We start from the raw sequence: 25,482 nt of genomic DNA, 5'->3' as shown, positions 1-25,482 counted from the left end.
CACACCGCAAGATCACACCACTATGGCCACAGGCCAACGGAATGATCGAATGCTTCATGGCCACGATCAAGAAGACCATCCAACAAGCAGAACTCACCGGAAAAAGTATTCAGACAGCACTCGACGAGGTATTGCGAGCGTACAGAAATACGCCTCATTCCACCACAGGCAAATGTCCTGCCACTCTCATGCTAGGACGCCCAGTGCGCACCAGAATACCAATGATGAATATGGCAGCGCACAAACTGTATCTCGACTCTGATCATGAGGATATCGCGGCCAGAGACAACATGAAGAAGGAAAGAATGAAGGACTATGCCGATGAGCGACGTCATGCTACTACACCTCAAATCCAAGAGGGAGACTGGGTGCTGGCACGACAAGAGCAGCACAGGAAGACTGATTGCCGATATCATGAGGTTCCACTCAAAGTGATACAACAAAAAGGAACCATGATCACTGCAGAGACTGATAGAAAGAGACTTACTAGGAATGTGACGTACTTCAAAAAGTGCGGACCCAATGTCAAAGACCTACTGACCGAACCGAAACTGGAGCCGGGAGACCCAGAGAAACTGCCAACTCACAGTCAGTTATTGATGGAGATCGCCGATGAGAATGAGCGTGACAGTCCCAACCCCCCCGTCACGCCCCAGACATGTGATCGTGAAACCGTCTCGCTTTATCGAAGAATTCTAAAGAAAAATAATTTGCTATTTGCTGTGGTGTATATTATTTTGTTTTCTTTTATTCACAGAGGGGGGAGATGTAATGACGTTGATGTAAAGTGCCCAGTGACCAAACTGGTCAGGCACTAGGACCGGCCCGAGTGAGGGACAAGGGCGGGCGGAAAGGGAGGAGCTGGGAGACCAGGGGAGCAGATAGCCGTTAGTAATTGAAGAGTGAAGACGCACAATAAAGAAGGTCCGTGCTAACAATATACTGTGTCTGCCTGAGTTCTTTGGGGCTAGACACTACAGGTAACACCATGGGTCATATTACAGAAAGTGCCCCTGGGGCACAACGGGCATGTGCCCTCACTTTGTGCACCTCCGGAGCACTTTGTTATTACAAAAGGGCTGCAGACAATTGCGCAGCCACTTCTGTAACACTGTAAGCGTGGGTGCAGATGCAACGCCAGTGCTGTCCTGAGAGGCCATAACCTCATTTGCATTTGGGCGTGAGGGAATCACTTTGCCTCTGCTGCCGCACTGTATTACTGATGCGAGAGCGGAGGCAGACACTCCCATATGAGGAGCACTGCCACAAAAAAGTGCAAAAATATCAGTCTGCCTCTTGGGGGCAACCCTCTTGAGGATTGAATGAGGGTCCAATGGGCCCCCCCAGACACCCCCGGCAGGTGGGTGCAGTCACTCACTTTAAGTGCCTCCAGAGGGATCTCTAACCCCTCTTCGAAGTGTGGGAGGGTTACCCCCTGCACAGAGATACACGAAGTGACTTTGAAGCAGCTACTCTGTATTTCACTGAATGCTCTGCCTTGGGGTCGGTACACTTTAACGGCAGCACATTAACTGTAATGGAGCGTACTGCCACTGTTTTCCCCCAGCACACCTACTTAAAGTGTACTGCAGTGCACACAGGAACATTGCGTCCTATATGTAGTAAAGGCCCGGGTGTATGCAAGTTCCATCTATAGCTTCTGCGTAAAAACATTATAGTTTCGCCATAAGATCGACTATCGACATATCACCAAGATAAGTAAATGTGCAGTTAATAGTAAATCTATTCTTCTCTATTTACGCCTTCAATGGTGAAAAATTGTTAGTCATTGATAGAAGGGTAGGTCAATTTCATTGATCTTGACGCAGAACTTGAGACGTGCACGACTCTTCCAATATATTGACAAGTTAATATGAGCATGCTGCCCAAGTAAGTACCAGTAGGTGTTTCATAGATACATCCTGCACACATACTTGATTGACTCCGGTGCTAGTTACCTCTCTGTTGAACTATAAATGTTTTGTTTTCGGTTTGGAGGGTTGTTATTCCTAAACTACAAGGAGAGATTTAATTGTGTGGCACTTAAAATCCTCTAAAATCTATAATGCATTATATATATATGTAAGAGTTGCCCCTGTAATCTCCTGTAAGAGCCTGCACAGACTATTAATGCTAGGCCGTTTTTCATCCTGAAATTGGTTAATGTGGGCCAGAAAGCCCTTAATGCAATATAATACTTCACGAAATGCTCTTATTAAAGCCCAAAATGTCAACCACTTACAAATGGTGTATAACACGAAGCTGAAAATATAAAGCGCAAATTATTTGATTATGCAAACACAGGATAATTTGCGGGATTAATACTTTCTCAAGAGAATCTCGCATTAAAAAATACAGCCCTTAGATATTTAGAAACTGCAAAGCCGCACGTAGGAGTTTGGTCATTACAAATCAAGAACCTGGCTAAAATCAACGGATTTTTTTGGTGCACCAAATTTTCTTTGCCATTGATATTGTTTTTGCTGTATTTCGATTTTTTTTGTGTGAAATTAATGATAAATCAGCACTTCAGCATACAAATCGAATAGTAAGTAAAACGAGATTAACAATGTTTATGTAAAAGAACTTGCAAAAGTATGATTTACAAGCCAAAGCGTGACTTTCGCTGTTAGCAGAAACTTCAGTAAAGTGCTTGGCAAATAAAATACGTTGGCGCTTCCTAGTGCAGGCAGATTTTGTGTATTGTCACAATCTGATGTTTAATGGTGTGGAGCTTCCAGTCACCGTTGCTGTGAGATATTTTTGTGACTAGGATGTAATTCTCGCTGTTTCTTCACCTGCCCTTTTCCAGGGCCGGACTGGGAACAACAACCGGCCCTGGCAAAGTGCTCGGCCGGCCCTCCCTCCCCACTCGGGGTGTTGGAGGTGCCGTCGAGCTCTTTGCCGAGGCCGGTTTTCGGCCGATTTTGGTACAGGGCCGATTAAAAACGGCCCTGTAACAAAATCGGCCCCCAGCGGCCCAAAACCGGCCCCCACCCGTGCGGCGCACCGGGGTATTGCCCGATGCCCACTATGGCCAGTCCGGCCCTGCCCTTTTCTCTCCTGAGATCTCCTGGCCATTTGTCCTCGGTTACCTTTTCTTCATCAAGATGTTGGTAACTCTATTTTAGCTATTACGTGGGCACAATCTCAATGTACTTTATTGTATTGTGTTATACTGTGGCATTTAAGTAGCACTTATGACCCCTATGTGTGGTACTGAAGCGCTTGATCATCATTTTACAATGCTTATACATTATAATAACTTTAATTAATAGATTTACTTTTTTAGTTCCCGGTGAGTTGAGGGATACCTTCTCTATCTGGGTACGCCATTTGAGACGGCATAGGCTGTTTCTTTCATACTGTTGTTTTTCCAAACGTTTACACAAAATATTCATGCAATAAATAGGCTTTTGTCAAGCCGGCCTTCGTCATTTGGTCTAGTAAATTGTCATCACATTGCCAGTCACCCACCACAGCATACAGAAATGGGGGTACCCACTGTATTTATTGGCTCCCTTTACTTTGAGTGAATGCACAAAGCAGGTGCACATTGTTCACATCTACTTAAAATAGTTCCTTTCTCTTAAGCATGCTTCCAGGTGTACTTCATCATTTTAGGTATTTTTATGTTGAGCATTCGAGGCCTCTTGTATATACTTTAGTATATACTTATATGTGTATGTGGGCTTAGGAGATCCGCCCTAGGACGTGTCTGCTTCTGCTTAGGGACTTTTTGTTTCTGTTCAACTGCCTCTATTTAACTGTCTTGATAGAAAACGACCAGTACAGGTCCGTAAAATACCAGAATTGCGTTCTGCTTGTTCAACTGCCTCTATTTAACTATCTTGATAGGAAACGACCAGTAGAGGTCTGTTAAAAACCAGAATTACTTTCTGCTGAGGGACTTTCTTTTTTATTTTTCTGGCAACTGCCTCTATTTAACTTTCTTGATAGAAAACGACCAGCAGAGGTCAGTAAAATACCAGAATCACTTTAGCATTCTCTAGATTCCAATCCGTAGAAATTGTCTTGCACAAGCACCCGTAGACAATTATATTTCTTTTCAAATCTTTTATTTTCAGTGGTATGCCCACCGAAGGCCCTGATTTTATATTAAAAACAGAGCTTTCGACTATACCATTTCCTGCTGAAAGGCAATATTTCCCTCCATGTGTTCCCTTTGCCAATAAGGTGGATAAAATCTACTCCACCTTTCCGGACACGGCTAGGGCAGACGGCGGAAACGATTTTGCCCCCGTAAACCCGGACAGGAACCATCGAACTGCTTTTGTGGTGCCCCCGCGGGAGACCCTATGCCAGATTGCCAGAAGTATTAAGTCAGGCTCCCCTGCAGACCCTGCACCCCCTAAAGCACTCCACGGATGTGTGGAAACTCTTGAGCCGCATATCACACAACTATTAGAACTCTCTTTTGAGTCAGGGCTGGTGCCTAAATCATGGAAAGAGGCGGTGGTTCTGCCGTTGAGGAAAAAACCGAATGTCAGTATGGAACAACTTGACAACCTACGCCCCATTGCGCTTCTCCCATACTTTGCAAAGATTGCGGAAAAGGCAGTCAATAAACAACTTTTAGCGCATATTGAGGCAAATGGCCTGCTACACTCTACCCAGTCGGGTTTTCGTGCCCTCCACTCCACTGAGTCAGCACTCCTCTTGTCAACTGAAAGCTTGAGGAAACACGCGGATGAGGGGCAAACAGCGGCACTGATCTTGCTTGACCTGAGTGCCGCGTTCGACACCGTGGCTCACCACCCCCTGCTACGGTGTCTAAAGAGGGGAGCAGTGGTGGGCAAAGCATGGGTGTGGCTGGAATCATTTCTTGCAGGTCGTAGCTTCCAAGTGGCACAGGGTCCCTTACGATCGAATAAAATTGATCTAAAACAGGGAGTACCCCAGGGATCCAGTCTCAGCCCAACTCTTTTCAATCTGTATGTAGCTCCGGTTGCAGATATCACTGACAGATTTGGGGTAGAAGTAGTATCTTATGCGGATGACACGCAATTGGTGGTGACGCTGACACAACCTAAGGAGCAGTGTGCTACCAATTTTAATGCGTGTTTGCAGGAACTCGCCACGTGGATGGCTGAGAACTGCCTTAAATTGAACGGAAATAAAACGGAGGTGCTGATCGTGGGCAGGGCCCCCTCAGTTTGGACCTCGGCATGGTGGCCTTCCATGCTGGGTAATCTACCCATTCCCAGCAATCCAGTAAAAAATCTTGGTATTTGGCTGGACAACAAAAGCTCGTTCGAGCACCAGACCAAACAAGTGGCAGGCACCTGCTTTGGAATGCTGAGGATCCTTAGAAAAACCCTGAATCTCCTACCACAGTCGGCTAGACAGACTCTAATCCATGCCGTAATCACATCTAGACTGGATTATGAAAATGTCTTGTACTTGAGAGCCAGTGCCAAGTGCTTACAGAGGTTGCAGCGTGTTCAAATCGCGGCGGCCCGCCTGATTCTGATGCTCCCTAAGAGAGCGTCAGCTAAGAAAGCACTTACAACCTTACACTGGCTGCCAATCAAGGAACGGGTGGTTTTTAAAGCACTTTGTGTAGGACACCGGATCCTACAGAGGAAGGGCCCTACGTACCTTCACAATATGCTTGAACCTTACCTCCCGACGCGCCAACTGAGATCTAGTGGAACTGGGCGAGTCCAGGTCCCAAAGTTCACCCGAGCTAGAATGGGAGGAAAATCCTTCAGAGTCATGGCTGCTGCCCACTGGAACAAACTCCCACAGAGACTACGACTTGAAACATCTGAAGCGGTTTTCCGCAAAGAGCTTAAAACCAGCTTGTTCCCCACTAGCTAACTTACGCGCCAGGGGCCTCCCAGAACTCTGCTCTCCAGTCCGTCACTCAGTTTTTCCCTCTCAGCGCAGGAACACACTAGCTAGTGTAACCAGGCGCTTTATAAGCTTCATATAAATAAATACCTACCTGGCGTGTCACGCAGTTTGGTGCTTACTTTCCCTCCATGTTAAAGAACAGTAGATGTTTCAGCACCCAGGGTAATGTGTTTCATAGCTAAATACATAGAAGGTCCCAAAGGCGAGACCGATTGTATTGCAAATGCTTGTTTTATATTAACTTTAGATAGTGGCTCTTTTGCCAGCACTTCAAGTGCTGAGTTCGTGTATTTTTCTGACTCCTTTTTAAGGTTATTAAGTGGTTAGGTGATTTCATAATATTGCAGATGGCTGGGATTTGATTGCTTGGTTAGCTGGTGATTTAGCTTTGTCTCCTTTACAGATAATAATGAAAGCATAACACAAATTGAACATTTTATATTTAAAAAAGCACTAGTAAAACAGGCCCAATTTTCCTACTGTATAAGGAAGAATTAGTGATTTGATCTGCTTTTCCATCCTTTTCAATTGGAACAGTAAGCTCAATACAGAGAAAATAGTTTTTGGCAGTGTTATTCACTGTAGGTGCATGCTAACATTAAATTCAGAATGCTCGCTTCTATACACTTTACACCATGCCTTATGGGCAATAAATTAAATTTGGTGGTGACTAATTTATGGCTTGGAAGATTTTTTTACAAGGCTGCCTGGAACCAGGCCTTGATAAAAACCTGTGCCACGTTTTAAGGGTTACAAAGTGAAGGAGTGTTTCATTCCACATATGGCATTCCATTTTACATTCTCTACCTAAGCTTTTTGTATAGGTCCTGCACACTTGCTCTTAATTTCAATAAACTATTTCCAAGAATGGATTTTGTGCTGTTCCCGTAAAGACAAGGAGAGGGGGTAGATGAAGGGATGCTAGTGTTCCAGTAAGGGGGAATGCTCCATTAGGAGCAAGTGCCCTGACACACCCCAGGGGGTGTCATGCTTTATCATTAGGCAAGCCCTGCAATGCATGGCAGGCACCCACTAGTGGACTCTTTGACGGAGATCTTTTTGTATATGCCCTATGATGAAGTGGGGGTGAGAAGATAGTGATTTTTGTAGTGTGTGAACGAGTTTTAACAGCAGTGATTTAAAAGAGGTACAGTGCTGCTCATTGTCAACTAACTTTATTGATAGAACTCCCTACCTTAGTTAAAAAAAGGTGATGCTTACACAGGATGCAATGGTCCTAATAAGACAAATCAATGTGTAATCTAGAATTTGGTCAACATATTTCTTGTCTATGTAAGTCCTATGGGATCTAGTGGTAATTTATCAGGACCCGCAATATCTAACTACACTACAAAATTGACTCTTACACAAAAAAATCAACAACAACAAAAAAAAATGTCACATTTGTGTTTCCAGACTGGCTTCAGTTTCAGTTTAGAGATATACAAATGGAATTGCCCCTTAGACCTACAAAATTGATTCGATTCCTTATATTGTTTATAATGTCATGGTGATCGGTCAAAAGATCAAATCAGAATAAATCATTAATTGTACATTTAACCTGGATAATGATCCCAATACGGGTACCTACAGGCTTCTTGAAGCTTAGAGCAGAGTGAAACGATTATTAGCGTCTTGCACACAGATAATGTCCTCATTGAGACCACCCTGACCCTGCTCACCTGGGGCGAGCAGGGTTGCGATAGGTTTCAAGGAGGACGCTGTTTTGCTCCTCTCAATGTAACAGGGAACGGATCCATACTTAATATTGCCCATTACTAGTACTACACTCCTGCCAGGCTTGATAAATAGAAACCCAACCTCCAGAGCACTTGCTGGTGTAATTGGTGGCCTGCTGAGTATGTTCACCCCCTGCTCTGGAGATGCACCATACTATAGAGATACCGGGAAGTGGTACTCAGAGACATTGACGAGATATTTGCAGCTGAAATACCCCACTTCCCTAGCTATATGTTGCTGGGTATCCTGAACCAGCTGACCCAGCCACTACGCTCAGACAACTGGAAAGCGATAACGATGGCTCTCACCATGACCAGGCAAGCTATCACTTCTAAATAGGGCACATACACCATACCAGTTGACACAGACTGTCTGAACAGGCTCTGTGATACAGTGGTGATCGAGAAACTCATGGCTTCCTTAAAACAAGGGATGCCAGTCCTTGACAAAACCTAGGGACTGTGGGGGATATGTTTAAGGAAGTGGTGAAGTGAGGCGTTAGCCATCATGGCTGAACGCCTCACTCCGCCACTTCAGAAACGCAAGGCTGCATCTTATTTACAAGCATATTGTGCAGCCTTGCATTTTCCCCCTGCTCTGGTGCCATAGTGCAAGGGTGTCTGCATGCAGGGGAAAGGTTGTTTATGTGCAGGAAGGACCTCCTTCCTGTACATAAACAATCTTTAAATGCCATTTAGTCACTTCTTCGTGTGCTGCCTAATGCAGCACACATGGAAGTCACATAATGGCATTTTTTTTAAAAAAGATTGTTTATGTACAGGAAGGGGGGGCTGTTGTGCATGCACAAGGCATCACACATAGGAAAAGCAAACATAAGGGGAAATAATGCATTTCTCCTCGTTTCGCCAAGTTAAGACCAGGTTTTACTCGGCCTTAGTTTTGGTGCTGCCTACTATTTACACTGCCCTTGTAAATAGGGGGCATCACTAAAATCAATCGGTGTTACGGTGGAACCCCTACATTGGGGTTCTCCGTGTATTTGGTCTTGGACTTCTGAAGATGAAGGAGCCAGGTTTACTGTGTTATTACTGTAAAAAAAAAAAGCAGATCTAGCAGAGGGCATATCGTTGGATGCCAATCTCATGTAGTCGTCTGATGAGGATAGTATATGAAATCGTGTCAAATTATACTAAGAGGTACAGTAGAGAATCCTGATGATGTTGTCTGTGCTAGAAATGGGGGTCTCAAGTTAGCAATAGCTTACACCCTGTCAAAATAGGGACCCTTCCATCTAGTCAGGGTGAAGGAGTAACACACTCAAGATCACCCGTGCTCACCCCTTTGGTAGCTTGGCATGAGCAGTCAGGCATACCTCAGAGGCAATGTGCAAAGTATTCATACATAATGTAACACAGTGAAAACTCTACAAATGGACACCACACCAGTTTAGAAACATAATCAATCATTATCTAAACCAAACTAGATCAAAATGGCAAAAGTTCAACATACAGATCTAAAAATATCACTTTTTGAAGGCTTCAAGCAATTCTGTCCATAGAACTGTCCATTTTACACAAAGGCCCATAGATGCATCAAAATCCACAAAGAAAAACAGCTATAGAGGAAGAAAGCTAGGGAAAACACAATGTTGGGTTGATTCATGAGTCCCTGGAAGGCGAAGAGTCAGTGTTGCATTGAATCCAGACTATAGGGGGAAGCGATGCATCAAAATCCAAGATGTTTCTGGTCTGTTGGTGATGCATTGGAAAACTTGGCACACAGGTGTGATGCGTGGAAATCTGGGTGTGCTGGAGGTCAATGCAGTGGCGGCAAACAGGCGCTGCATCTTTTTTTTTTAGCTGCAGTCACGCGATGTGCCCTGGTCGACACCCCCTACATCCACAGGGACCGCTGGTAAGGTCGTTTCTTCTCCTAACTTGCTGCCAAGTCCTGGAATGACCTCCCCCTTCACTTATGTACCGGTCCTTTACTTGAAGAATTCAGGAAGAAGCTCAAGAAATGGCTTTCGACTAAGGACATTAGGACCTAGCACCTGGAGACCCCGGGTGACAGGTCAAGGTTTACAATAAATCTTTTATTGATTGGTTGATTGATAAGCTAAACTTCAAAAGCAGGAGCCCCTGCAGAAAATAGATGTCACAAGACCAAGGCCACCCCCACTTCCTTGACATCAAGCCAAACGGGAGCACCCCTAATTAGATTAGGAGAGGGGCTGGAAGTGGAATGTAGTCAGTTGGTAGCCACACCTCTAGGTTCAGTTACATCGACACACACTCCAAGAAGACACTTCCTCCATTTAGATTTTTGGGAGAATGTTGCATTTTGGGCTATAAGTTTGCCATACTTCATATTAGAGGGGGGTTGCTTATATATGATTGGTTAGGGTACCTCACTACCTCAAGCCCAGAAATGAAGGATAGAAAAGGCAGGCCTACTATTTCACCTGGAAAAGAAGAAGAGAAGAAGGACTGCCCCGCTGAACCAAGCCCTGCTAGCTGTGCCAAAGAAAGGACTGCACTCGGAATGACTGCATCTGCTGCATTCAAAAGGCTCCACAGAAAAAGGACGGTGCCTGACTTCAAAAGAAAAGTAGCTGACTCCCTGATCAGCACCAAAAAAAATTGCTCGACAAGTCACATGCATAGACCAAAGAGAAGACCCCCCCATCAGTTGGGCAGTTTCAGCAGGATTTGGCCTGAACTGTGCAAGTCTATTGTGGAAATGTAAGTCCTAGCCCCCTAGTGGCATCCTAGAGTCTCTGAACCCTTGACATGTGCTATAGGACACGTATCTACCCAAAAGAGCCAAGAAATAGCAAGATCTGAAAGCTTCAAAACTTTCTGCAAAGGTTTGCAGAAAAGCTCCACTAGAAGACTGGCTTGATGAGAGTGAGCCACTGCCTACAACACGCTGAATAGACTGATGAAACAGGTTCATCTTACTGAAAAGCTCTAGAGAACCAAGAAAGTTTCCAAGTCCGAAGGTATGGGAGAAGACCGAGACCTACGTGAAAAAGTAAGCCACTGTTGATGATGCCTTCCCTGACCATAGCTGCTGACTTCTCTCACTCTGTGGCTCCACTCGCCATTGATGTGGAGGACCCCGACTGCCATCTTTTAACTGAGCTGCTGAGCTGCAGTTGGCCCCTGTTGTGGACTCGAACTTCAGATGTAACTAGCCAGAGGACCTGCCATCAGCCCATCGATGAGCAAAAAAATCCAAGAAAATATCTAAGTCTGTAGATAAACTTTTGACCGGTACCTAGCGCACAGTGCAGTCAGCTCACAGTCCATCGCGTTTGTCTGAAAACGTAGAATTTGTCCTGTTAGTGTACCCCGAGTTGTTGTGAGCTTTAGGCTTTTAGGCTCTATAAAGTAAAAAATGTTATTGTCATCGTTAGACATTAATTTCTTCATTCCCTACATTGAATTTTTGTGGTTCTTTTGTCTATTTCTATTTGTTTATTTGTGTATATTATATAAAATTAGTACAACTACATTCACAGTAACTCAAATGATAAAATACAATCAGACTTAATGCTTTTAAACAAGAAGTCCCAAAATGCCACAAAAAGATATAAAACTGCTTCTGGTCACATAAATACTGAAAGTCAAATTGGTCAAAACTCTAAAAATGCCTGTCCTGTTGCCACATTTCCAAATAAAATATTTGGCCCAGTTGTGTCCTAATGGCAGCAGAAACGTTATTGACAAATTTCCCAAAATGTGTCCGGTTCATGAGAGATAGTGGTGGTCATGCAAAATTCAAGTGCCTTAGTGCAGGTGTGGACTCTATTCCTCAAGAACAACACGAAACAGGTCACCTGGCCCATAAACCTTACACACTTTGAACAGGTAAACCTATGCTTTAATCAGAATTTTAAATTAATCATTTAGGACCTATACCATTTGTCTTACCAATCCTTGTCACCGGTACCTAGAGTCCTAAGGGATCAAGGGTGTTAGCATAATAGGCAGTAAATAAACATTTGCACTCATAAAATAACCACAGACTCAGGAAAAGTGTTAACACTTTATCTATGTAAATTCTTAAATGTCAGAGTCCATATTTGTTTTAGTAAAAGGGTGTTGTGCATTCAGAAATTCTGGACAGCAGAATAATAGGTGCAACATTGACTCTCTTCTGTAGTTACAACAACAGGGGCTAATTTCAACTCTAGGTGCTCAATCAGAGAAGGACTCTAATCAGTAGTACCATGGATGCATACCGAATTTCTAGACTAATGTTCCTATAATGCAGGAGTGTGATTGCTAAAAGGGCCAATGAGTGCACTTTCTTGATTTTGTAGTGTGGCACTCAATCTACTGTTAGCCCTATCTTGCGACCCTTTTGGGGGTTTTGAGTGGTATTAAATTACGTGAGACCTCCTAGGCATTGTCTAAGATACATACTATGGTCATTACAAGTTGGGATGCCAGAATAGGAACATAAGTTCTTTGCAGAAGGGTTCCCGTTAATGTACCCATATTCTCTGTTGCTTGAATAACTGGTACTTGTGTGACGTTGTTTGCTGGAGGGATCATAGTCCCAGAATGAGAAGAGCACATTCTTTGGGCATTTCGAAAAAGTGGGAACAACTTTGGGTGACCACAATCATTCTTTTGAGTCCTGGATGTTCAAATTGCTTGCAAATGTAAGTCATTGGCCAGATAGGAAATTTGTCTAGACTGAGGTGGAGGGGTGGTTTCACCCACTCGGGAGGTTACAGGCAGTTTTAGCTCAGGGGAGTCATTTTTGTGCATTCTGGGAGCTGTATTTAGTGCAGATACCCATGCTGCTAATTGTGCTGTTCCTTCTAATTTTTTTAGGCGTTTCTTCTGCCTTTTGGATAGTGGTTTGACTGGCAGCTGAGTTGCCTTTAATTCAAGATTGGTTGATTGAGTTCTCCCTGCCAAAGGGATAATTTAGCTGTTTATGGTTGGGCTGGCAGTCAAGGAGGGCTGCATCACTACTTCAGACCGAGACCATGTATTCCCTGGGACGGCCGTGTCCATTTGACGTATTCCACCCTTAGTCTTTTTTTCTCCTCTACAGGAGATTCTCTGCTACTATTGACCACCGTTCTAAGCTCAACTTTTATGGAGTTCTTTTTTCTTAAGATCATCTATGAGAATTGAAAGCAAGTCCTGTAGGGTGCAAAGCTTATCCACTATTGGAGTACAATTGCAGAACTTACTTCCTCCGGGCTGAAGATGTGTGGCTATCTTGGCTTCCAGGTTTATCAATTTTGAGTCCGAGCAATTGCATTGGAAAGAGTTTGTACAAGTCAACCAAGAATTCTATGTTTCTATTTGCTTGTGGCAGCTAGCAGTGTTGAGTTGACTGAGAATAAAATAGCCTCCATTGGGTTTCCCCCATTGTGGCTGATTTCCTTCCCCTGACTGATTGTGCTTGTCGATGAAAGTTCAATCACTTCAGCTACCTCCCCATTTGAGTCATTGAGTAAGGAGCTTGCTCAATTTATTTGATATGACTCTCTTCGCCTGTTTGTGATTGATTGTGTAATGTTAAGACCAATATAAGGGCCATCCTGGGCTGGGCCGTGCCAGGAACTTGCTGAAGTTCTGCTTTCATCTCTATGTGATGTCCTATTAATGCCTGTTTGGGCTTTTTGGCTGTTTGCGATCCAGGGCCAGAGTCCTGAGGTGGGAAGGCAAGTAGCTCTGATGTGGGCAAGAGTTCAATGATGGTAGTTTTGCAGTTTTTATGCCTGAAGAATAAACCACACCCTTGACTTGGGATTTGTTTTAAATGGGGAACTTGTCTTTTGTATGATTGAACAACCTGAGATTTGAATTGGTGCAGCCAGGGAAAGTTTACTAATATGAGAACAATAGTCATGATTGTTTGCAAAAGCTCCCAGGGCACCTTTTTGGGCAACGCTTACCCTTCAGATGGTGTAGCAAGCCATTGGGTACACCTAGGGCCTCTGGAGCATTCTGTATCTTTGTATTATTCACACTTGTTAATGAGGCTTTTTTGAGAAGTAACTGTTCGAGCCTCATGAGTCATTTATGCAAAGGTTTCCACAAAAATTGTAGTAATGCTTGTAGTGGCACTGAGGTTACTGACTTCTATGGTTCTTCTCCAATCTGGCAGGTTGTTTATGGCCTGTATGAGTATGACGGTTAGGCACTTAAATTCAGCCGCGGTGGGTAGTGGGAGTACCTGCCGAGTGGTGACGTGGGGAGGGGGAGGGGCAGGGTGGGGTGGTAGTAAACTATGGATTACGGAGGTTTACAGGTAAGTAAACATATAAATAAATAAAACGAATTTCGTTGGGCGCACTGCATCGCATTTGGGGATGCAGTGCACGCAACTAAATGTGTTTTATTTATTTGTATGTTTACCTGTAAACCTCTGTAATCCATAGTTTACTACCTCCCACCCTGCCCCTCCCCCTCCCCACGTCACTGCCCAGCAGATACTCCCACTACCGACCGTGGCTGCTTAAATTGTGTGGTGTGTAGTGCAGATCGACACAAAGTCCCAGAGTCTCGGTAACCTGCAGCAGTTGTGGGTTAAACTGCCACCTTCCCTTCAAATCTCTAGTCACGTCACCCCCATATAATTCTTCTAGTTGTGTCTTTGCTTGCTTAGTGACACCATGGAGGGGGCGCAAGCACAACAGAGACAGGTACAGATGGCAGCGCAGGAAGAAGATATGCAGCAGAACTGATAATTCGTTTTTCTTTAATGGAGCAAAGGCATACACACAGTACTGACGTCCTGTTGTCTGATGTTGTGGCTGTGGCTGGGAATGACAAGGACAGGGCCAGACACATGTGAAAATAACAGGTTGCCATCACTGAGGGGCAGAATGGTTCTGGTTAAATAAGCGGGCCCTGGCGAAACAGTGAATAGAAGCAGTGGCGAGGAGGGAGTAAAGGCTATGAGGCATGCTGCAGGCAGCCTCCAGCCCGGGCGAAATCCGCACCAGCCACAAAGCTGGCCTCCTATGCATCCTCTTGTTCTGGCCCCGTGCCTAGTGCACTGTGGCTTTGCATCCCCTGGGGTATCCCCCACCGGCATTGAATGTAACTTTAAAAGGACAGGTGTCATTTTAAAGATATAAATATTTCCCATTTTTGTAAATTGGTGTTGGATTTTTATTGTGTGTTGTCTTTTACGTATTCAATGTTTTGGTGGGATTACATACATTACACATGCCTATCTCCTGAGTTCAGGCCTGACTGCTCATTTACCAAGCTACCAACGGTTGAGCAAGGATTAATTTACTGAGACCTGACTGCACCTATTGGTGATTGTGGTATTATTGCCAGATGAGGATGAATACCTCCACATACTAATAACCCACTTTCGTCCAGACATGTATCAGGAAAGTGGTCTATTTACACTCTGGAATGTGTTTGTCATAAAGAAAGGAAACATGAAAACAGTGCTTAATTTGTTAAATAAAAAATTGCCTGTGACCAAACGTTTTGCTCAGAAGCTGCTGCCAGCACAGCAGAAGATTGTGAATCTCACAATCTGGCATTTTGTTTGTCACTGCTTTCTCCTGTGGTCACTCTTTTTCTATTGTTCTCTTGCTCCTCCTTCCTCTTTTTTGTGTTTATCTCTCATTTCTGGGTCAAAGTCTTGTGAGGAGAAATAACTCCTGGTGCCAAGAGATAAGGGTGGGTGACCCCACCTGCAACAACTGGCTCAAATTAAGTACTGCTTGAAAAGTAGGTAATGCCTACCATAATTTGTAAAATATTACTCTTAGAAATCCACAATTGAAAAAGTTAATCCGTAAATTATGTTGTAAATGAGGAATAATACGTTATGCAAACAAATATATTGATTTCTAAAAAAAATATTTGAAGGTGGTTTAATTGAAATGGAATAGATTTAAAATCGGAACTCCTTCTTCCTCGGTGTACGAGTAGGTTTTTGCAAACTTAATTGAGGGTGTGTGAAAAATGTTTGAAAACGTTTGCAAGTTGCAAATATTGTGGCTTTGCGAGTTAAAATTATGACATTTGATACAATTTCAGTTACACATATCCCTATTTAATACTAACAGAATGGTTCTACATGATGTTTATTTCACAGAAAGCATGCTACTTTATGGTGTCATTGTAAATAGAAAAGCTTTGCAAAAGGTACATTTGCAGTTAAAAAATCTGAATATATTGCTGGGATTTGAGTGAAATGAAACTTATTTTGTTGTGCAGTAAAATGAATCTTGTAGCTCAGGGAAAAATATAGGTTGGAAGAATGAAAATGAGGAAAAGTGCTAATTTTGCAAGGGTGAAAATCAGTAACTTCGCAAAACCTCGACTTGTAATAGAAAAATAAATCACTTAACTCTTCTTTTTCCCACCTGCACCGGTTCTCTTAAAACTAGAGGGAAGTAGAGGAAACCTTCCACACGTTGAGGATAATTAGCTTCAGATCCTCCCTACACCTTTTACTGTTCACACGTGTTTTTTTCCTCTAAAATATTTACATGTTTGGCAAGAGGGGATTCCGTTTGAAGTGTGTGTTGCTTGGTTCAATTGAATGAAAATATTTTTTTAAAGCATTTAGTATCGTGTGATTAAGGATAAATAAGTGTTCTTGGGCTCTACTTTGTACCAAGATCCTAAAACATTCCCCACGTTTCTTTGAGCCATTTGTGTTGCTTGTCTAATAAAATTCTATGTAAGTGCCTTTACGTTTCTTCAGGAACCTCTTTTGTAAGGGTAAACATTGAAGCAAATATGATATTCTGTTTCACACAGTTGCTTTTTCGCATTACATACTATGTGCCCAGGCAAGCAAATCCATGTGTTAGTGTCCAGAAAATATTATGCTCATAAGGACAGGTGCATTTTTCTAGTGGCAGCCGCCACGGATTGGTGGTGGCGGGGTGGGGTGGGGGACAGGCAGACGGGGGACAAGGTGTAAATAAAAAAAAAATCAAATTAAATTCAACGTACCTCCTTGCCGTGTCCTACTTCTCCTTCTCCCTCGCCATGTCTCTCTGCAGACTGGAACAAGGCACCACAAGCACCCAGGCTGATGCGCCCCTGAGCCAATCCAATGCTGCATTGCCGCGGTGTGATTGGCCTGAGCACCAAACCACAACCCCCAGACGGGGATGAGGAGCCTGGGCATGTTCTCCAACCAGGCTTTAATGCAGCCTGAGTGTGGAACATGCTAAGTATGCATGAATGTTTGGCCAGGCCCCAGAGGGCCGAATAAACATCATGCACACTTTAGGGAGTGCAAATCACTCCTCCCCTCCCCTGCTCTGTCAGCAGAGCAGCCCCGCCCTCCCCGCTTGGCAAAGATGCAGTGCCTGCAATAGACAAATACAATGATAATTTACAGGTATTATCATTTTATTTTTCCTTCCACTGGAAGCATGCAAAATGACTAGGATGGGCATACAAGATCTACTTGCTCAACAACGTGGGAGGAGAGTTACTTCTCCATACAGCAGCAAAAATAGCCTGACAGTTATACTAGAGAAGCAGGTGCATTCTACGAGCTAGGCCCTTCTGGGCATGTGCGAAGGTGGAAGATGCTAAATATAGTTAGTTTCTAGGCAGTTTACAAGAGCAGTCAACACTGAGGGAGAACAGAGCACATGGCGAGCACGTGGCAGCACATGGCAAACAAACTGGCTGCCAGAAATACAAAATGGCTTTCAGCTCATGCTAACAAATCCCTCCAATATTTACCAAGTCAGGCTATGCCCATGATAGAACGTCCTCAAACCAACGTGCACTGTAATGTATGCCCAGGCAATATCTGCACTGAACTTATGCCTAGTAGGACTACTAAGTTATGTGAGACACTAAGTGTGAGAGCTAAAGAACTGGCATGCTTGCACTCTGTGACAGGACGCTACTCTGCGCCACATGTTTGATTAATGTCAGGAATTCTAATCCCAGTACTGCAGCAAGTGCGCTGCTCTTCCTGCACAGGGACACTATTATGGTATTATTAAATAGCCTTGGCAAATGCTCGTATGAACCTTAAACTTTAAGTACCTAGGTTTGTATGAGCCTTAATATACAGGACGTACCTGACACTAATGCACTCTAATGCAGGGAGCCATTAACGTCATTGTTTTCAAGTTGCAAGTCACGCCCAGCAATATCTTGTAAGATTTCAGGAGTTACGTCTGCCGTTAAAATAAAGGTCATGGCCTGAATCAGGTGCTTTTATTTAGCACAATTCCGGCTCCCAAGCAGTGCAGAGACTTTCGGCCGAACCAAGGTAGGAAGTGTGCTTCGGTTCAAATCTTAATTTCGGTAGAGCTGATTAGACTGCCAATGTGCATGTCTTGGCAAAAGCATTACTCCCAAGCAAGAGTTGACAGTATTCACAAGGAGCGTAATATACCTCAGACAATTCCCACATCACTAAATCTGAAAGTACCATACCTGGTGCTTGCCAAAAGATTAGATAGAAATCAGGTAAATGTCTCTTCAAAGCATGTGATAAATAACGGATCTGAGTACAAGAGACACGCTTGTTTGTTACTAACACCTTACAGGTAAGGTTCATTCTCAGGTGTTATATATATTATGCCTGCTGAAAAGAATGTGTACCATCAGATGATAGAACAGTATTTAATGTGAAAAGCTCAGTAGGTTGCTGCTTTCGTCACAGGGATCCTTGTGTTATTCAAAGTTCCTAAGTTACAATAATTACCTAGCACAGTGAGCTCTGAACCACTATTAAAGCACTAGATGCAAACAGCATGGTACAGGTTAGAAAGTTATGTTTTTCCCCAGTCTTTGACTATCCTAATTTTACTGAAAAGGTTTTTTTGGGGGAAAAATAAATTGTTATTAAGAAAGTCAACCCTAACCACTATGTTACACTGCAGAAGTTGTATTAGTCTTTTAAGCCAATTTATTCCAAAATAGTGCTTTAAAAGTTCTTTTGCATTCAATTATTTCACCATGTTCTCAGGGACGGTGGGTGGGGGCACCTTCTATTAAAACCTTACTTGAGGAAGGCTCCCTTGATGAAATGTAGATCGGGTATTACATCTGGCTTTCAGCAGTGTCAGTTGAGGATGTCGGTAGATACATTACAGTGAGTGAGTGGAGCCCATGGAGGAAGAGGGTGGAGCCAGGGGAAGTAGGTGTGGCCTCCCAAACAAATTTGAGCACTTGGACTTAACATTTTACAAATTAAGCACTGGATGCTGTATCTGAAGATACTTACATTCATTGGTGTTACTAGGTAACCAATCTCATAAAAGCTATGTATATGGTGCTTTTATAGCATAAACCTACCTGGAAGGCAGCTGAGCTCTGGGCAGGGTCAAAGGCAGAGACACAGGCAACAAATGTTTGGTGAGCTGATTTTGGAAAGCATAATTGTATTGTTAGGGACAGGTTTTCTAAAAACCCACACAATTCAGCAACCAAACTTGCAGGACTGTGTTGGGTGAGAGTGAGAGAGAAGGGCAGTGTCATGTCTACGATGATATGGCTCTGTAGGGCTCTTTCCTGAGATCTGGTACACAATCAGTTTGCCGGGAGCCACAGGCACACCTCTGCATCATAGTACAAATGTTGTCTATCTCATGTCTAGCATTGGTTTTATATTGGAAGAGTATCCTTCAAGTGCACAATACTATGCTTAGACAAACTTTAAAACTTTTCCCACTTTGGATCTGTGCTGTGAAGTGCGGCACACATGTAAAGTCAGAAATGTTTGGTGAAATAAAAACCTTCCCCCTTCTATGAGGCAATACATTTTGGTGCAAAGCCCAGTCTATCATTGTTAGTATTTAGGAGTTTGAGTCAAAAAACAAGGGTGATTGCATAGATTTACCCATCTTCTAACCATGGAATGAACCTGTGATGCAGAGTAATGCAAGACAGCGAAAAGTGCCGCTTGGTGTGACTTTCAGGCATCTTTCACGTGCATAGCAAGTTTTGCTCCAGATGAAATCCCAAATAAACATTTTGTGCTGATGTGCATCATGCAAACCTGGTGCAAAATATGAGTAAATCTGCCCCAATGTGTGTTGTAATATAGTGTTCTTCAGCTGTTTCATAAATTGGAGCAGGACTGGGATTGGGCCAGATGGGGATGCTATTCTAGGTGCTGTGGGCAAATGGTGCCTTGTGTTTTCTTGCTTTTACTTTTTCGTCACAAGTCTGACAGTGTTCTGTCAGTGGGTGTACTGATAAACATATCTTCATAGACATACAGATGACACTGGTGTTGTGATATTTATAAATGCCCATAAGGCTGTTTGGTAAGCATATTTGCATTTAACCCTGTGGCTGGTCCACAATATCATAATATTCGTCATATCAAATGTAATGCCAGATCCTGGTCAGGCGGTTTCTATGGGAGCCAGCATGAATAAATAAAACTAAATCAACATAAGCAGCAAAGGATCCTGCAAGGTGAAAATAGCTTTGCTAGTCATTGGTATAAATATTATGCATTTCAATACTATATATTTTAAAATCCTTATGCGCTTTTCAAGACAACACTAATCCAGTTTTTCATTGTATATGGCAGTGTCACTCACTGTTTAGATGCCCCCTACCCTTAGCTCTCTTAAACAAATGGTTGGAGTAAACCTGGAAACAAAGAAACATTATGCTTTAGCCAGAATAAGCGAGACACTCCCCTAGGGTTGGAATGTTAACTAGTTTTCAAGAAGACCCAGCTGACCTTTAAGATATTCTACTCATGTCTTGACTTTGTCTTGACAGCAATCACCTTGCTTAAGGGATACACTCGATGTCCCAGAGGAGAGTCTGATGCATACTAAATGTGGAAGGAGAGAATGACTGAGAGTCCATGCTGTTTCTTTTTCGGACATTAACCTATTTGAAAACGTCTGACATAAGTGCAGGGCTATTCTAGAAGAAAACTTTAAATTAGGATCTACATTTAGGCAACATAGGGAAATATCAAAATGTAAATATGCCTGCAAAGAGATGCCAGAAGTTTATGCCTTTTCACTCATATTTGTAGCGCTTAAATGCATGAATGGTTTCGGTTGAAAATTCGTTGATTGGCGTACCAACTTGATGCTTCAAAGTTATTTATTTGAATATGCGTTTTTGGTAAAAAAAACTAAACCAAATGATGTGCTATAAGTTCAGATAAGCAAAAGTCTGCCCTTGTTTGCCTTCATTTGCTTTTGTCTAAAAGGGAATTATGTGTGAAATGTAACACATTTCAAGGTATGTGAGATGCAATATTGTGAACTGCAAATGTGTTAATTGCCAGTTTACGCACAGTGCTGTGATGCTAGCCAGCTAGGTTTGTACAACATAAATGCCAAAGCCTGCATACAATCATCACCCTTACAAACACCCTTTGTCATATGCCTTGCTTTTACTCAATCACCCATAGTGATTATTATCTACATATTCACTTCTCCTTTTTTCCTCTTTATCTGTTTACCCACCCCAGTACTGAGTCCTCTTTTGGCTATTGTGGGCAGTACGCACTTATGCCTCAATGTCATGGGGCTGAACAGGGATTTTCAATTTTCTAACACACTTTTGGCATTAGCTAATTTTTCTGGGGTGGGGCTCAACCTGATTTGGAAATAAATTGATGCCATGGAGTCTTATGGGCTTTCTGCCCCCCACTGGGCTAGTTTTGGGGTCACAATTTCCTACCTACACCTTGGGGGGGGCGAAAGTCTATTTTTTCTTGGAGGAGAGGGAACCAACTCCCATTGCCATGGGGTTCCGCTCCCCCCGAAAGTAATCCTTGGAGCCTTGTGGGTGGATCCCTGCTTGGAGATAACCCTTCTGCAGTGACACCCAAGCAGTGATTCACTAGGTAGAGATATCAGTGAGAAGAAAAGATTCTCCCCTTTCGAATCATGCCTATCTAATGCAGATTGGTGCTCAGGCCTGAGATATCCCCCAGAGCACCACATAGTGTAATTGTAATGAGCTGATCTGTTTATTTAAATTTCACTTTCAAAGTAATAGCGTCAGCACGCCATGCACGCATATCATCGTAAAAAAAACAGCCTCAGGCTGTTGGGGAAGCTCTTCTGCAGCAGCTCGACCTGAAAGTAAAATAAAAATCCTTCTAGTGCGAGCACTTGAGTTTGTTTTACCGACCTCCCCTGGTTGGCTTTGGTTGACCAATGCACTACAGAGGGAGTGCAAGCGTCTGTTGATGGCCGACCTCCAAACTTTAGAGATGAGTACTTGTCTCCTTTATAGCTATAGATATATAGACATCACATCACAAGGGACTCAAGGGCCAGATTTAGAGTTTGGTGGACAGGTTTTTCCATTACAAACATGGTCTATGCCCTGTCCATCTAATTATAAGTGCATTGCATCCTACTGCACTCTCTATAATTATTGGGGGAGCTTTGTCAATATTAAAAAAAAGATCCAAAACAAAAAATGGTTTAGACCTCAGAAAGCACACATTGCCATTGTAGTCCCTGGTACTGGATGGAACTGCTTGGTGTGTGAATGTGTTTCTTGTGACAGGTCAGAATGCCTTCACTTTCAGTTAAATTTGCCAGTGGTATAAGTGGGCTGACCAACTGCCCCATGCTGTATGCTGTAATGGGCAGAACAAAAATATGAATGATGCAAAAATAGACAAATTTGAGGAAAGTCTAAAATCCCCTATAAGTAGGTATATATTGATATTTATAATATGCAAACCTAGCTGTGAAGCAATGGAGTGATATTCATTAGTGAGGAATTTGAGGGGATCCAGAAATTCATGACCATCAAGTATGGATTGCACAGATACATTTTACACACAATTAGGTACAGGGAGAGTAGGCCTGTACAAAACATGTGTTATGCTGTAGTATTTTCGCACCACTCTTTTAAGAATAAATTACAAACATTTCAAACTGCTCATGTTTGTGTGAAACTGAGTAATTTGGCACACAGATCCTACTGCAGGAGCACAGGAAGAACAAATTTAGCGACTGTGAGCGGCTGCTGACTTATGCTGTTCGTGTTCTGTTGCATTTAGTGCTATTCTCTAAAATATGGTTTATTTTGGATGTGAGAGGCATTGTGCTTTCAGAAAATGGTGCGAAATGCTGGTTTAGGCTTCTTGCAAGTATCCCTGTAGTCACTGAAAAAACCAAAGGTTACAGGGACATTACAGATAGGCTCAGATTTCACTCGTACAAAACGAGTGAAATTCAGCAGCTATATTTACCTGAGTTTACTATAACTTAGGCCTCCACAATGTGCTGCTTATGACCTCACATATTACATCACTCATGACAAGGCCAGTGGCATTACTCATGACATCTCAAATGACATCACTGATGACACCACTGATGATATCATCTTGTGATTGTGAGTGTTTTCTAAATGTTTTTGAGTGTTGAACATATATACTAAGGTGCTAGAAAATGTAAGTTAGTATACTTTGTATACAACTAATGAGTGCTAATATTTATGATATATAATATGTGAGTGGCTGTGTGACTCTGAATCTGTGTGTGAGTAGCTGTCTAAAAGGCTATATGGGTGTGTGAGTGGGTAAGTGAGTAGCTGAATGTGTGAACAAGTGGGTGTGTGAGTGGCTGTATTAAACAATCAATGTCTGTATGAATAGGTGTATGACTGTGAGAGTGGTCATGTGATTGCTTGTATAGATGTGTGAATGGGTATGTAAGTGGTATGTAGGTGAGTGAGTGGCTGTGTCAGTGGCTGTACGGGTAAGTAAGTGGATGTTAGTGAATGTATGAGTAAGTGAGTGGCTGTGTGAGTGGGTGTGTGAGTGGTTCTATGGGTGAATGAGTGGGTGTGTGAGTGTTTATGGTGCCGTGAATGGGTTTATAAGTGGTTGTGTGAGTATGTAAGTGAATGTATGACAGGTTAAATAAGGGCATGAGTGGGTGTGTCAGTGGTTCTGTGGGTGATGACAACAGTAACGTCAATAGTAAAGTCTTTTGAGGTGTCATTGATGATGTCATTGACTATGTCACGAGGGATGTAAAATGTGAGGACATGAGCAGTACATTGCGGAGGCGAATGTTATAGTTAGGTCAGGTAACTAAAACTGATGAATTTCACTGGTTTTGTACGAGCATTAACTGTAATGTCCCTGTAACCTTTGATTTTTTCAATGAAGTTCTATTTTTTTTTTTTTTTTGTAAAATTTTTTTATTTTGCAAAACACAGAGATAAAACAGTAAACAAAAGTCACCGCATCGGGTGCATAGATGGTCCCATACAGTGGGAAAGCAATAATGCAAGACGAGGCAATAATGCAGTGCAAGAGAAGCGAGTAGATGCCAGGCTCCAACATCCGCAGAAAAGATGTAGTCTCGAATGTAACCCCAGTTGGGGAATACGTCTAGTCCAGCCGGTAGAAGTTCAGAGTCACAAAGCCATCAAACTAAGCCTCGTCCCAGCGGCACATATGCCCCAATAGCGGAACACAAACTTAACTTCCCCCATCCCAACCCCCCCCCCTCCCGTGACGGCGCCTCATCCATTCCTCATTCATCCATCACACACACTTAGAACTGAAACAGATGTAGGGTCCTCAGCGATGCCGGGCAAACTGCCGAGGGTAAACCAGTAGAGAGAAAGGACACCAGGGGGCCCCATGTGTGCTTAAAGTTTTTGTAGTTGCCTAGGAAGATGTCCGCCATTCTCTCAAGACTCAGAAACCTCCACAGCCTAGCGTGCCAAAGTGAGATCGCCGGTGCCTCTTTCCGCTTCCATGCGGCCGCCAGCGTGAGCTTGGCAGCGCCGAGGCAGAGCCATAGAATCTTCTTGTCTGCGCGCGTCTGGTGCTCAAGGCCAGGATCCCGCAGGCCCAGGACCACGGATGCCAAAGAGTCATCAATGGGATACTGCAAAATATCTTTAATATGGGATAGAATCTCGTCCCAGAAGGGTCTGATGACCGGGCAATCCCACCAGATGTGGCGGAAGTCCCCCAGTAGGCCACAGCCCCTCCAACATCTATCCGAAACTACCGGGTAAATACGGTGAAGTCGGGCGGGGACCATGTACCATTGTGTGAGAGTCTTCAAATGAGCCTCCCTCAGTAGAATTGAGTGGTTAAATTGCGTCATGTCCCTCCACAACGCCGACCATTCTCCATCGGCGATGTCCCTCCCCACCATCTCCTCCCACTGTTCCATGTAACGCGGTCTAGGAGAAAGGGCAGAACGAAGCAACAGTTGGTATAGAAAGGAGATGGCCCCCTTCATGGCAGATGTTTTCAGCAGAAAGGCCTCAAATTCGGAGAGAGGCCTCGTGGCAGCCTCCCGAACTCCTGGTGACGTGGCCCAGTGGAGCAGTTGCATATGCCTGTATTTTTCAGTTGGCTGCACATGGTAATCCCGCATGCAATTCTCAAAAGTCAGGGGATCAGAGCCATGGAACAGATGGAGCAATGCGCGGCATCCTCCCTCCCTCCAAGTATCAAAGGGACCCTCGGCGAGTGCCGGCTGGAACGCCGGGTTGAAATGCAATGGAGTGAATGGAGACGGGAAGGTCGTCCATCGCTCATCCCCCGCCAGGGTGTCCCACACTTTCAGTGTAGTCCCTGTGGGCGTACTAATGTACGCGTTCAACGGTCGATCACGCTTGGGCTTCCAGGCCAAATCCCAGATGGACCGGCCAGTCACGCTCCGGTCCATATGCAACCAGTGTTTGTCGGAAAATTGCTGTGACCATTCCACCATGACTCTTAGTTGGGCAGCTTTATAATAGAGGTGTAGGTCCGGGAGGCCGACCCCTCCGTCAGCCCGCAACCGTCGCAAGAGTGCAAACGAAAGCCGAGCCCTACCTCCCTGCCAGACAAATTTTAAGATCAATGTTCTGAGCTGTCCAAAAAATGAAGTGCTCAGTGGAATCGGTAGGGCCTGAAAGAGATACAAGTATTTAGGGAGAAGGACCATTTTAA

General features: G+C 43.6%; 1 protein-coding gene across 1 annotated transcript in view; it reads left to right on the top strand.

The window, feature by feature from the left end:
• The window catches only part of CDH18 (cadherin 18), a 2,258,828-nt gene that overhangs the window by 1,822,161 nt on the left and 411,185 nt on the right, over positions 1-25,482 (top strand). The window lies entirely within an intron of this gene.

This window comes from Lissotriton helveticus, chromosome 4_1 (genome assembly GCF_964261635.1).
Source record: "Lissotriton helveticus chromosome 4_1, aLisHel1.1, whole genome shotgun sequence".
Classification (NCBI taxonomy): Eukaryota; Metazoa; Chordata; class Amphibia; order Caudata; family Salamandridae; genus Lissotriton; species Lissotriton helveticus.
The sequence above is the reverse complement of the archived record's forward strand: the minus strand, read 5'-3'. Positions and strand labels throughout refer to the sequence as shown.